The sequence below is a fragment of the Lytechinus variegatus genome, chromosome 6 (assembly GCF_018143015.1).
Source record: "Lytechinus variegatus isolate NC3 chromosome 6, Lvar_3.0, whole genome shotgun sequence".
NCBI classification, from domain to species: domain Eukaryota; kingdom Metazoa; phylum Echinodermata; class Echinoidea; order Temnopleuroida; family Toxopneustidae; genus Lytechinus; species Lytechinus variegatus.
The window spans coordinates 41,215,088-41,229,749 of record NC_054745.1 but is presented as its reverse complement, the minus strand read 5'-3'; the positions used below and the strand labels follow the sequence as shown (position 1 = coordinate 41,229,749).

The 14,662-nt window shown below is 35.8% G+C and overlaps 1 long non-coding RNA gene across 1 annotated transcript; it reads left to right on the top strand.

Moving 5' to 3' along the window:
- The first annotated feature begins 4,572 nt into the window (after positions 1 to 4,572).
- Positions 4,573 to 12,720, top strand: LOC121417500. The gene is made up of 3 exons (XR_005970360.1): positions 4,573 to 4,773; positions 9,506 to 9,674; positions 10,220 to 12,720. It is a non-coding gene; the product is annotated as an uncharacterized LOC121417500 (long non-coding RNA).
- The last annotated feature ends 1,942 nt before the right edge of the window (positions 12,721 to 14,662 follow it).

The window sequence follows — 14,662 nt, the reverse complement described above, 5'->3', positions numbered from 1 at the left end:
TAAAACCGCATATTTGCTGAGATTTTATTTGTACCACTCAAGGGGGGGGGGGCTCAGGCCGTCTGTGCCCCATGGATCCGCCAGTGACATCAATATCTATTCATCATGATCCATCATGATGTGGAAATAAAGAAAATTACTTTTATTACAGAATGTTTGGTTATTTTTTATCCAGGTTAAATTATAAAAGAATTTTGACGTAGACTCGAACTTGTTCGTTTCAGAGGATTAATGGCTGCACACATTGGTGTTTATATTTAAATCAAATCGTTGGGTTTGCATGTGAAGCGCTGTTCTGCTCACGAACTAAAGATACTTTCATCAATCAATAATTGAAATCATTTTGGCAAGAAAATGCTTGAGTTTAAATGACGATGTATAGACCTAAAATGACGAAAACAGCACAATATTTTATCAGTTCTTATAGCCCATTTCGTCGACAAGAGTCCGGTCAAGGATGATAATTATTATGACGTAGCCTATCTTTATCATCTTTACCTCTACCATTTTTACCCCTGACATTATTACCTCTGCCATTTTTAACTGGCACCCTGAGTCTAAGATATATTAATATATATTTTAAAATGAGTATAGGCCTATATAGAAATATGAAGTATGTCAACTTTGAGCTTGTTTCGCTTACTTTGATTTATATCTTTGCTTATTTAGAGGGTATGAAGGAATAGTTTTCTCACTAGGTTCATGGTTTTACCCTGTTAAAGATATTATACATTGGGTTATTGAAAAAGAAAACAAAGGTGTATTCATTGGAAAAGACTGACTCAACTCCTGCCATTAGAAAGTCATGACCTTTGACAACACATATATGTGGCAGATTAAGAATCCAACGAATAACTGCAATTCTTATAGCTTGAGGTTTGTAATTACCACACTATCATGCATACCATGGTTCAAATATTTTGGTTTAATCTATAAGTTATGCCATATAGGCCAGTACACATCTTCTGTGTTCAGATATTTAGTTTACATCCTAAGATATGAAAAGACTCATCAAAATATAGGCCAAATGTTTGACAAGTGGAATGCCTCTGGCGGTCTCACCTGCATCACACGATTCAATATAGCAGCAGTGCTGATTTTGAAAACTACTAGTACTCGCACAAGATGTTCAGTGATACTTGGTTACTCTTATTTAAATGTTTATGACCTAGACCAATACACTTACAGAGATATGATGGATTTCAACAAATACCCCCAACGTAGCCAAAGATCATTGACCTTACATGACCTTTGACCTTGATCATGTGACCTGAAACTCGCAAAGGATGTTCAGTGATACTTGAAAGTTTATGGATCTGATTCATGAAACTGGGACATTATAATAATCAAGTATTACTGAACATCCTGTGCAAGTTTCATGTCACATGATCAAGGTCAAAGGTCAATGAACTTTGGCCAAATTGGGGTATTTGTTGAATTACCATATTAACTTTGAAAGTGTGTTGGTCTAGTTGTTAAAACTTGGACATTTATTTATTCAAATATATTTATACAGGATGACAAGATCAGTTAAAAACTGTTTTACATCATGGTCCTGACATTAAAAACATAAATACATGTAAATCAATAATATATTATAGATAAGATAAAAAATCAGTGTAATATCTAAAAGATTGTGTTTGAAATGATACAATGCAATACAAGAGCATTTACAATATGTTATACAAAGAAATAAAGTAAATGTAATTAAATTTAAGTATTAAATAACCAAAAAAGTACACGATTCATGGACGAAATGTATGAATTAATGTTTATAGAACTATATAAAAATCGGTAAAACTCAGGCTAATAAAACATATTCACAAGTTGAACATTGATATGTAATAGGAATAAAAAAAAGTGGTATAATTTACATTAAAGTATGAGAATACATAACACTTGTGTTCCATGTATTTATATGAAGCAAATTGAATTATAAAATATATAAAAAAAATAATACATAATAAATTGTAACGAATTACGACAAAGATATAGGTACTAAAAGAAAAAGAAAACAAGGTTTGGATCGAAGTGTATTAGAAAAAAATGGTAGGTTAAAAGTACATGAAACTGTATATCGGGTTTTGGGCTACAAATCCATTCCTTAATAATTAAAGCTCTCAGGTAATGTAGTACGTATGAATTGCACATCAGGGTTTGGGAATTAATTTCTTGTATTCAAATTTAAAATTATCGAATGATGTTGCATTTTGGAGACTGGGTGGAAGCTCGTTCCATACTTTAGCACCAGCATATTTAAATGATTGTTTGAATAATTCTAGCTTAGGTTTAGGTATTATTACATTTAAAGAATCTGCGTTTCTTGTGTTAAAACCATGGCGGTCACAATACATTTCAATTTCATTACATAATCTTCCAGGAGCTGTGCCATTAATGCATTTGTACATGAGTGTTGCAAGAAAGTAGTTGCATCTTTGTTCAATGTTTGGCCACGACAAGTCAGTCATTAACTTAGTTCCATTGTATTTATCATAATCAAAGTTAAGAGTAATCAAGTATCACTGAACATCCTGTGCACATTTGCGGTCACATGACCAAGGTCAAAGGTCAATGAACTTTGGCCATAATGGGGATATCTGTTGAATTACCATCATAACTTTGAAAGTTTATGGATATGACTTGTGAAACTTGGACATAAGAGTAATTAAGTTTCACTGAACATCCTGTGCGAGTTTCAGGTCACATGATCAAGGTCAAAACCCATGTCATTTTCACAAAACTTTGCATTTGTAAAGGAAATCAAACCTAAGAGGTGCAAACATTAAAAAAAAAGGGGTTCATGTGCTTGTTTTCAAACTGTCAGCACTTTTATTAGAGCAAAATTTAAAACTACAAAAATACGCCAATGCATTTAAGCGTTCAGAAAATTAGATATGTTAATATTGTTTTCTAATGCAGGGCAATATGTTTTATCAGAAAAACTAAATGTTTGACTTCTTACTTCAACAAGGTCATGTTAAATTTCTGCTTGATTCCCATTCATTTTTGTTTGCATTGAAGCAATCGACACATGACTTTGGAGGTGTGAAGGTTATTTTTTTTTATTATTTTTCTGTTTTTCTCTTTTGTTCCGTTTCTCTTTTTTCTATTCGTAATCTCTTTCTCATTTCCCCTTCCCATTCCTTTCCTTTTCCTAGTCCTCTTTAAACTATCATATCTTTTTTAAATTCTACTTCATACTCATTCATTGAATTATTAAGTTATGATACAATGAATACGTATTCATTCACTATTCATAAAACATTTGAGCAAGTAGCATAGGTGTCCTAGTATTTGATATTGGAGATGGGTACATGATGGGAAACATGGCATGGATAAAACGAAATTGAAAAAGTAAAGCATCAGTCGTAATCTACTACCCCAGCTCCTCTACAGTTGATTGGATTTGTTTTCTTATTGGTTTCATGTTGTAAAAAAACTTTCCAGCTGATCAATATAGCTCAATCTCAGGGGGGGGGGGGTCGGGATTTGGGGGCATCTATCTGCATCTGTCCCTTGACGTACAATCACCAGCATCTAGTTGTCGCGTACGTTTGGGTTTAGGGGGTCAAGCGCTAAACAGATACCCGGTAATTATGGTGTGATCATTCCAAGAGTGAAGACAGAATGTGGTAAAAGTGCACTATCAATCGATGGTGCTTTACTTTAGAATAGCCTACCCCCATCAGTGAGAAGTGCTAGTAGAATGCTTTTTGTTCACAGTACTTGAACTGGTGCATTTCCAGGAAATAGCCCCTTCATTCTCTGCAACATGCAGATATCAGTATGTGAAGCACAGATACAGCTTTTTTAATATTGTATGAAATACATGTATCATAACTACATGCAACACATGTTAAAGATTGTCACATATGAAATAATTATAATTTTCTCTGTTAATTTCATGGAAAATAGTTGATTTGCATACTTTTGTTTCCACTTGTAAATTTGCGTATGTACTATTCACATTGAGTAGCAATCACACTGATTAACCTTAATTTAGATAATTGAAATGTAGGGGGGGGCTGATTTTCCTGTATTGTAATGCTGATTGAAATCTAGATGAATTAATGTTACTTCCCTACATGGTACTATGTATACCATCATCTTTTTTCTATGTATTCACTTCTGATTATTTTGCATGTTCTATTTGTTTTTCCTTATGTAATTTGCTTGTTTGTTATATTGTAAACATTTGTTTACAGGGCCCCCTGGAAAACAGTACATGACTACTGATGGGGCTACCCTTTATAAATAAAACGAAATAAATAATAAATAAATAAAAATGAAAGTACATTCCCATATGGGCCCCATATGTGTCGCACATATGGGGCCCATATTGTTGCCCAGATTAATCCCATATGGGCCCCATACATTTTGCTGACTGGGTATTAGCATTGGTAGATTTGGTGTTATTAGAAGCTTTGCTCATGATTCTGTTCTGAAAAAGCGTTATTTGAAGATGCAGACGGATTTTGTTGTGAATTTTCTAGGCTCCTAAAAATGTCGTGCTATATGACTGCAGAGTTATTAATAGTGTTGCCGCCCTCTACGTTCGTTTGTGATGCGGGCAGGTTACGTTTCTGAATTGACAAAACGGAGTGAAAAGGGCGTCAACCAGCTTCGAGATTGAGGTTATTTTGCATCTGTATTTGGAGAGGAAAGATCCAAGATGTCTGGCGGAGGAAGCGATATGACTCTTAGAAAGACTGTTGATCAGCTGAGACGAGAAGCAAACATTGAAAGATGTAAATTGTCACAAGTGGCTGCCGAGTAAGTAGACATAGGCTTGCTGCTTTGAGAGTACGAGAGGGTGGTTCGTCCCAGGCCGCTGGTGCTGGCGATGGCGTGTGCCCCGGTCGGTAGAAAACGTTTGCAACGCAGCGGCGCTAAAAAAGTAGATTCGCAAGCCAAGGCGAAGCCTGGCAAGCAGTGGGCCGTGACCCGCACGAGACAAAGCATTGGGGGGGGGGGGGGGGCACAGCATTGTTCACATAATGCAGTGCCCCCCCCAATGCTTTGTCTCGTCCGGGTCATGGTCCGCTACTGCTGGCAAGGGCAGATTTGGAGCAAATTTCTCAGCAGTAATTGTTTGTGAATGCATAGTCAGATTATAGGCAAGCCATAGCTCAATCACATTCAAGCTAACGTTAGTCGACGACAACAGAGTAGAGGCGCACGACCAATATTGTAGGTATGTTGCAAAAAAAATTAATCTCAGAAATAAGATATTTTCTTCATGGCATCATTTAGAGCTCATCAAGACCTTTAATTTAACACCTCATTTATCTCAATAGCCCCAGAAATAAAATTATTGCAGTTTTAAGGTCATATAAATTGCCTATTCAATTCTTACATTCCTTTGTTTTTTAAGCCAAAAGTTGTGATCTTAACTGGGACCAAGGTGCACTAATAGAAAACAGCAATGCGCATGCATTTGCATATGGAAGTGCCCCAAAACACTCCCCAAAATAACAGACCCCGCTGAAACAGGGACATAAAAAACACACTTGGCGTCAGTAGATTTCATTAAAATTTCACGACAATATAGTTAAAATGTTGCTCTGTCAGTTTGAATACCTTTTAAAGTGGTATGAAACCTGTAAATGTGAATAGCAAGAGGTTGAAAGCAAGGCCAAAGTTTCAGTAGCACACAGAGTCCCAAGATCGCCGAATGATTTTTTTTTTCAAGTCTAGAGAGCTACTATAAACATTCAACTACGTAAAAACAATTATCACCCGTATCAGACATCTGAGCTGGTCATTTACAAAACCGTATTGCCCTACATTTTCTGAATATCGGGAAGGGTAGGTATATTGTTTGTATTTTCCTCGGCCTCGATGTGCGCATTTACTTTGCATGCAGAGACGACGCAAAATATACCTTTGTATTTTCCCTGGTCTCACATCCGGGCATTTGTGGATGCGTATAAAGAGATACGCTTCACAAGGATCCGCGCACCAACAATATACGTCATAATAAAGACAACGCTGGATCCGAGAGCTTGCAAGTACGTCATAATGGTAAAATGCAGAGCCTAGACCGATATTAACATGACACAATAGAAATCTATTTTTAAAAGAAATATCCCCATTATCATGATTTTTGCTCTAGATATCTGATTTGGATGATAATAAAAATATTGACTGGCTCTTCTTTCGGGGAACATCAAATATATTGCCCTTAAAAGACCCATATTGCCCTCGTCTAAAGACTCGGGCCAATATGATTCTTTTGCTGGCAATATATTTGATGTTCCCCTCAAGGCCAGTCAATATTATATAATGATGACATGGGCAATAACCTTTCCTTGCACATGCAAAAACAATGCAAAGCACTGCCCCCACAATCGCCCTGCAAATCAAGCCAGCACACTCATTGCCTCATTTAGAAAGCACCTAGAGGGCGCTTTTGTAACATACCTAAATATTGGGAGACTCTCCGACCCAAGTCCCATGCCATGTCATAAATATCTGCAATATCATCATAACCTTGTTCATTGAATGAGTGAGCAATATCAAAGTTTAACAGAGACTTTTGTAAGGAATTTGGCCTTGGGTACCGGTATCCAATTTTAAAGACAGTCTCCAGTTCGGGAGACCAATTTCCTTTGTTTACATTTGCTGCAAAATGATTACTTTGGCATCAAATAAAATGTGATAAGCAGATTCGTCATGAAACATTACCACATTTCACCTTCTACTATAAAAATTCACCATCTACTTTTGTTTTGATGAGAACTTTTGTTGTAATCCACACACAATTCAAATGGGTTCCGACCTCAGCGAGACAAATTTTTGGTGGTAAAAATTACGCTTTTGTTAGTTGTTTCTTTTGTTCCTTTGCAAAGCAAGTCTCCAATATGGGAGCTTGTCTCCCTTATTGGAGAGTCTCTCATATTGCCTGTGTGCCTCTACTGGTCAAGGATAGGTAGGTCAAAAACCAAAAAACAGCATTTCTACTAAAAAAGCATTGCCATTACTAAACGTATTCTTTATTAGTATTATTGTCAAATAGACGTTGTTCAAAACTTATCATAAAATTTCCTAAATAGTTAAAAATACGGCAAATGCTCTGGATGTAAAATTGTCTGGAAATGCAACTGCATTTTGGCCCATCCCTATACTGTGTGGGCTTGTAAGTTATGGCTGAAAATAGGCATTTTTAAGTCTTTATGCTGACCTAGACCTACACTATTTGAGCCTCTGTGAGGAGCCATGGAAACATGTCACATTGATAGATAATCAATTTGGCTGCCAGAAAATGTGAAGATGTTGCTACATTGTTCATTCAAAATATAGAATGAAAATTTGAGGCTAATGCACCTATTGAATTTTTTTTACTCATGTCTACAGCACAAATCTGGTGCCATTGCCCACCCTATCAAGAACTTCCTGGCTTTCCTGAATATTGGAAACGACTGTATTTCTGCTTCAATCTTGTTTTGCTTGGCTTTGCTGTAACTTTGATATGGACTGAATCTAGTGACCAAATGCGAACATGCGGCAAACAAACGGGTGAGCTTGCCGCAGGCAAATATTTTTGTTGCGAAATTCAGTCCATATCAAAATTACGGTGAAGCCAAGGGAAGTCTAACGTGATTACAATAAAATATGCAAGTACGACTATACTCTGTAAAGAGGACTTTACTCAACGTAAGAAGAAGAAGAGGATTGCCAACAGGAGTCTTTACTTTAAAGTGAAGAAGAATAAGTCTGACAGATATTCAAACAATATTTACGATAACATCGAGATCTGAGCGGCTGGAATACAGCCGTTCCTGATAACGATATTTAGAAAAGCGGTGGGCTTATTAGAGAATTGCCATGACATTTGTGAACAATTTCTGATGGGGAAATCTGCTCGAAGTCGGCCAGTGCGAAATTGCAATAGCGCCATCCGATATAAAACTTAGCAAGCTCACTCAAGTGAATATTTGGTGTAGTTTCTTGATTTTTATTGTTGAAATTTAATAGAATAAAGTTGTAAGGCAGAGATCAGTTTTGCATTGATATCTACAAAACTAATTGTTGTAGCCTAATTATTGCTATAGAACAATTTGTACATGTAGATCTATACAACGAACAACACAGGTTTTTTTACCAAAAATACTCGGTTCCACTCAGTTGTGTTTTTTGTTTGTTTTTTATTTACCTGGGTATCATATTTTTTATTCAGCACAGCACTCAAAAACTTTCATTTGGGGCTTTTGTGTGGGCCCTCTATTGGTGGAAAAAAAATTTGGTCGGAGTAGGAAGCAAAGAATCTCCATTCACTTTAGAGTTTAGATGCAAGTTATATGATGAATAGCTGTAATGCGGCCGAAACAGCGTATCGAAAAATAAGCGAAGCTTTGGAACGGTTTTCTTTCTTTTTTGCCCCCCCCCCCTCCTCGGGGGTTATATACTAACCTTGTACATTATTGGATGGGTAATTTAAAATGGAATCCAGCCTAGGTCATAAATGTTGTGTTTTAAAAGAGGATACTTAAAACAGAATAGTGCAAGTTTGAAATAAATCGGACAAGCAATACGAAAGCTACTACCGATATGTATGACTGCTTTAGAATTGAGATCTAAGACTACATGTATGTAGATTTCACATTTGGAGCTGTGTAAGAAAGTTATGACAAGGGTCAAGGACAATTCCCTAACTATAGGCCATGTACTTAATTATCAGGTTTTTGTGGGGGGGGGGTTTCAATAACCTATTTGCCTGGGGTAGTAGTCTAAATATAGCCCAGGTAGAATATTGTAATATGTCCTCATGAAAGAAAAATATAATTTAATTTTGAGGTAAAACATTTGAGAAAAAAATGGCATTATAGCCACTTTCTTTATTGGAGTACATGGAAGAGTAGTCCTTGCCCTATAACATCACATATGCCGCCAATTTGAAGTCTCCATGGGTATAGTGATTTATTTACAACTTTTAAAAACTCATTAACTTTTTCATTGTTTGTCCAATTGATATTGATCTAAAGTTTTATCTCTCAACTTGTCTGATTTCTATTTTTCCTTTAAAAACAATTTTTTTATATATAAATCACCTCTTTATTGATAAATCATAGAAATCATGTAACAAAGGTAATAAACATATAAACCCAGGATATCAGTTTTTATTGAACAAGATACAGGGTAACAAGTTTTTATTTAATAATAATAATATAGAGTATTTCTTAAGCGCCAAATCCACATTGATTATGTGCTCAAGGCGCTGAAATATACTTGGTATATTATTATTACCCCGGCTGTAGCTGAGCGGCCATAATGGCGCTAAAGCATTCAAGGAATAAATCCTAGCGGGTACCCATTCACCTCACCTGGGTCGAGTGCAGCACAATGTGGATAAATTTCTTGCCGATTAAATTCCATGGCTGGGATTCGAACCCACGACCCTCTGTTTCAAAGTCCGAAGACTTATCCACGGGGCCACAACGCCATTTGGATTTGGATTCCTCCTTTATAACCTCTGGTTTCTCTCTCTCGCTCTCCCTCTCTTCAGACTTCTTAACTATTGTGAGCAGAATGTCGGTAATGACTATCTACTGACCGGCATCCCCCTTCCTGGTGTGACGAACCCTTACAAGGAGAAGAAAATTGGATGCAGTATCATTTGAGGTCGTTACAGATGCCCTTTTTTCTACACATCGATATCCCACTCTAGATGAAAAGTAAGTAATGTGATTTTTTGAGGAGTTAACCTTGATATTAGTTTGTCCTTAAAATAGCAGAAAAAAATATTAACAAATATCGATGAAGGTTTGAAGAAAGTCCATCAGTGATAAGTTATCAGAATTTTATAATACCTATTTTGTTTTGAATTTGTGGCGTCATACAGGGCCGCTTATGAATTGCTGTTTTTATCTCAAGATTATGACTTTTCAGCTTTTAGATTACTGCTTTTGACTTTTAAAGATTGGCAGCTCTGATTGAGCATGGATAAGCTCTTGTGAAGACAATGAATTATCATTGCTTTGAGAAAGATCCAATATCTGGTGGCAATGCCATGCTTATCGGTCAGCAATTACACATTTTTTAAAACCAGATTTGGAAAATATGTTTTATCAATACGAAAGCACTTTATGGTCATTTTCTGTTGAAACTCATTTTAAGATTGTTACCACGACTGACATTTTTGTCAAATTAATGCAATACCACTTAATTTTAGTACCGGGTAGTTACCTTTCATTTTCTTTGTCTATTTATTTTCTTACAGTCCTTGCATCTTTTCTACACCTGTCCCGCTTTGCGACCCACAGTATCGGAGATGTACCTAGCACCCGACCTAGCATTTTTTTTTTTCAACTCACGCTTCATGCTGCTGCTTCAACCTTACAATGTGCTTGTATATATTTATCACTTGTGACCGCCGAGCTTGCAATCCATAATCAGTTGCAAAACAATGTTAAAATGCCAAACTTGTTTAGACAGATGTGGGTGATTCCATCAGGTTTCATCCAAAATGATATCTAGGGACAGTGACTTTCCATTTACTGGTAAATAAAACGGAAATTCCGTTTGGTTGTTCTACTTTTCATGTAAAAAATTCATGAAATTCACCCTTGCAAAAGGGAATTCAGGTTTTTGCTGCGTACGTTTTCAGTGACAAAACAGAATTTTCATTTTAAGATCAAGTTGAAACGGAATTTAACGGAAAATACCAGTTTTTGAAACGGAAAATTACTGTCTGTAGATGTCTTTTTAATGTGGAGTAGATCCGCATCAACTGTTGTATTTCACAATGAAGATCAATCAATGAAGATCAATTTTAATGAGTCAATGTGAGGTAAGCCTCCTACCATAGTAATTCATGTTTGATCGTGAAATCTTTTCTGTATTTCTTGTAGATTTGGCTAGTTTACATGAGACACAGTTTTTTCGATTCTGGAATGTCAAGAAAAATGGACCCAACCCGATGGAATAACCCATGTACATTACATTCCAAGGCTCTGGTATATTACAAGATGAAAGTGACAATCATCCTACATGTATTTCTTGTAAATTTCAGAGTTACATGAACTGGCATTCCTTAATAACAGATCTACATGTATTCCATTCTTTTATTCCTAGCTGATTACACACAAATATACAACCAAAATGTAAGTTATACTACTGTGTAATCTTCGGGTTACTACTGTCCAGTGTGATTTAATGCCTGCATGTTCCTTATCGTGTGAACGTGCCTCTGATTTTGTTAATTGAGATTGTTTTACATTGGTAAAGGCTCTGTCATATTGTTCCTGCAGCAAAGATATTCATGAGCATGTTCAAAACTTTTCTGTGTGCAAATTTTATACTTGTGCGCTTCTGCGGGCAACTGCGTGTGACATACGTGCGAGATACTGTCAATGCAGGCTATCTGTGAGTAGCAGAAATAGTCACCCTTCGGTCACATGCAAGGCCTTCATGGAATAATGTGACAGTGCCTTAACATTAGACTGTACAACTTTAACATTACAACCATAACATTAGACTGTTCACTTCTGGCGACTATTTGTATGTTGTAATATGTAAGCTGGGCGGCCACATTTATTTATTGACATTCCTCTTTGTTACATAATTATATGGTTGTGTTCAAAACGGTTTGCTGTTCTTCTATGCCCCTTTTGAGTTATATAGCTGAAGTTATGATCAATTGCACTTTGAGATTGATTTGAATCTATTGCAACTCTTTAAGACAGGAACCCTAAGTCCTTGACCTTGCCTTGGCCAGTCATACCTTGGATTTATGGTCCGATAGGAGTCAATTGATTGGGAAGTTAAATTTTATCAAAGGATTGGTTTTTATATTCCTTTTTTAATCCCTAAAGATCCATAACGTGACTGGGCTGATGAAACCTTTTATCTCAAAATTTAAATATTATGATGACAGCTAAGCATAAGTTAGATTTTAGAGGTATAACATGGGTAGCAACCTTTTGCCTCAAAGAATTCTTCACAGGTATCAGGAAACTGTTTCACAGACAGTGTGAGACTGCCACCGTTGTTATATTTATTTAGAAAAAAAACAGCCATTCCAAAGCTGCCATAATTTTTATAGATTTTGAAGTACAAGGTTTTGTCAGCACAGCCATGATAATTTCAGTGTAAAATCCATACAAAAGACTTACCCCCCAATTAAAGGGTGAGAACATTTACATTTGTAACCAATAGCTACATGTGCATGTGTATTCTAAGGCACAAGTCAGTAATTTTTAGTGCAATAAACCCAACTCTACTAGTTTTTTTTTTTTAATAGACCCACTCTTGCCACAAAGGACTTCATGACCTTTCTTAAAAAACTAAAGGTTTACAGATATAAGTATTGCTTCAGAGCAGATTATACATGAAATATACAACAGAAAATGTGACCTTTGACCTTTACAAGTGTATAGATATAATAAGTTTCCTTGTAATGATCATTTAATTCTCAGCAGTGTTTAGAAGCTTTGCAAATTCAGCTCTGAATAAATAAATTTTAATGTTCTTTTTTTTTAATGTTGATAAATATTTGAGTCTCCTGTGGCATGAAATATATGTATATTTGCACAAGAATAATAGGTGAATTACTTTATTGAAGTAAGCTTTAATATCACGTGTAGTAGTGTTTAGTAGTTATGTTTTTATGTGATCACCTAGACCAACATTCTTGACTCGTCACCAGCTTAGGTGGTGATAATTTGTGGCTTTGGGGAAGTTATCAAACTTACATATTTTTAAGTGTAAATTTTTCCTTGACCTTTCAAAATAATTTTCCTACTGTAACTCATGGACCTCAGCTAATCCCAAGATGCCAGAGTTTCTTTTCAACTCTGTAAAAGATACATATCGATGGATTGCCTAGGCTCGTATTCTGAAGTTGATTTAATAGACGACTATCCTTCCCAGACAGTTGAGGACGATTTGAGAGTCAAATGAGCTGATACATTCAATCTCTACTGTTAGAGATTTATGTTGCAACTGGCTATCCATAGTTAATTCACAACTTTAGACCAAAGGTAAAGTTCAATCCGATTCTGAAGATACTGGCATTTATAGAGTTTCAACAAATCTTAAAGGAGAATGAAACCTTTAGAACAAGATAGCTTGTGTGAAAGCAGAAAATCAAAGAAACAGATCAACGAAAGTTTGAGAAAAATCGGACAAATAATGAGAAGGTTAAGAGCATTTGAATATTGCGATCACTAATGCCATGGAGATCCTCACATTGGCAATGCGGCAAAGATGTGTGATGTCACTGATGAACAACTCTCCCCATTACACTAGTATATATTTCACTTAAATTGCCTCTTTTATCACATCTATCAGTAGATCATGTATTCTTTCTATAGGAGGGCATGTAATACAGATTTTTAAAGAATATATCCCGGATAAAAGTTTGTATCACCATAAGAAAAAGCAAAAAGAGACATTTTGGGGGTATTTTATAGCCCATCAAAGGGAAAGTTGTTCACATGTGACATCACACATCCTTGTCACATTGCCAATGAGAGGATCTCCATAGCATTAGTGATTGCAATATTCAAATGCTCATAACTTTCTCATTGTTTGTCCAATTTTTCTCAAACTTTCTTTATTGTTATTCTTTGATTTTTCTGTTTCAACACAAGCCTATTTGTTCCAAAGGTTTCATTCCCCTTTAATGTGCACATGTCATGCCAAAATAGAACTAAAAATTCAAATACCCTTCGAGTCCTTATTTGAATTTGTCCCTGAAATTTTCATGGATATGTAGATATGCCTCCCAGATTGTGGTTCAAAATCCACTGTTGCACCAGAATTCTTCAGCATGACATTAATCTATGATTGCCCGCTCTTCACGCGGGTGGAGCATTCATGGTATGCTTACAAATCTAGAAGAAACCCCTTTCAATGTTAATGTTTGTTGTATACTTTATGTAGTACATGTATTTATGTATCATCATGGTGACTTTGCAATTCTTGTCATTAAATTTTAAGAAACACTAAACTTTGATATGAAATGATAATTATTATCTGTTTTATAGCGGTGTTGGTTTTCTTTGCAGAGAAAAGTAGAAATTCCTACTTTTTCAAATCTTAGTAAGTCTGTAAAAGTCATTTAGTGTCTTACAATCCTGTGGGTGTTTCATAAAGCTGATCGTGAAGTTACGCACATCTTGACTCACAATTGGAATATTTTATTGTAAGCCAAAAGTATCACATTTTTTCATTAAGTTGTGTGGGGTTGAAAAAATGATACACTTAATGGGGGAATAAAATGTTCAACTGAAGATGGGAATAACAGAAGCTCAATCACACATCAAACAGAAGCTAACGGAGAGAAGAAGAGGGAACTTAACTCGAAAGACAGGGGAACAAAATAGAACTTAACTCGATGAAGTCTTGTAGTGCACTCCTTATTTGCTGGGCTAATTTGCCTCAGCTAAACTCATAATGGCAATACAAAATTAGCATATATTTAAATTACACAAAATCAACCAATGAAAATTAAGAGAATGGAGGAGCCAACTGAAAGTGGAAAAGTCTAATTCATAGAAATAACCAATAAGAGATAGAGGATGGAGATGAATAAGATTTTGTGATGATTACATAATAAGAATGTTGAACAAAAGAATCAGATGTGGGAATGTAATGAATGAACACATCTGAATAGGAAAGGAATGACAGAAGTAGGTTGAAAGTCAAATGTAAATGATGA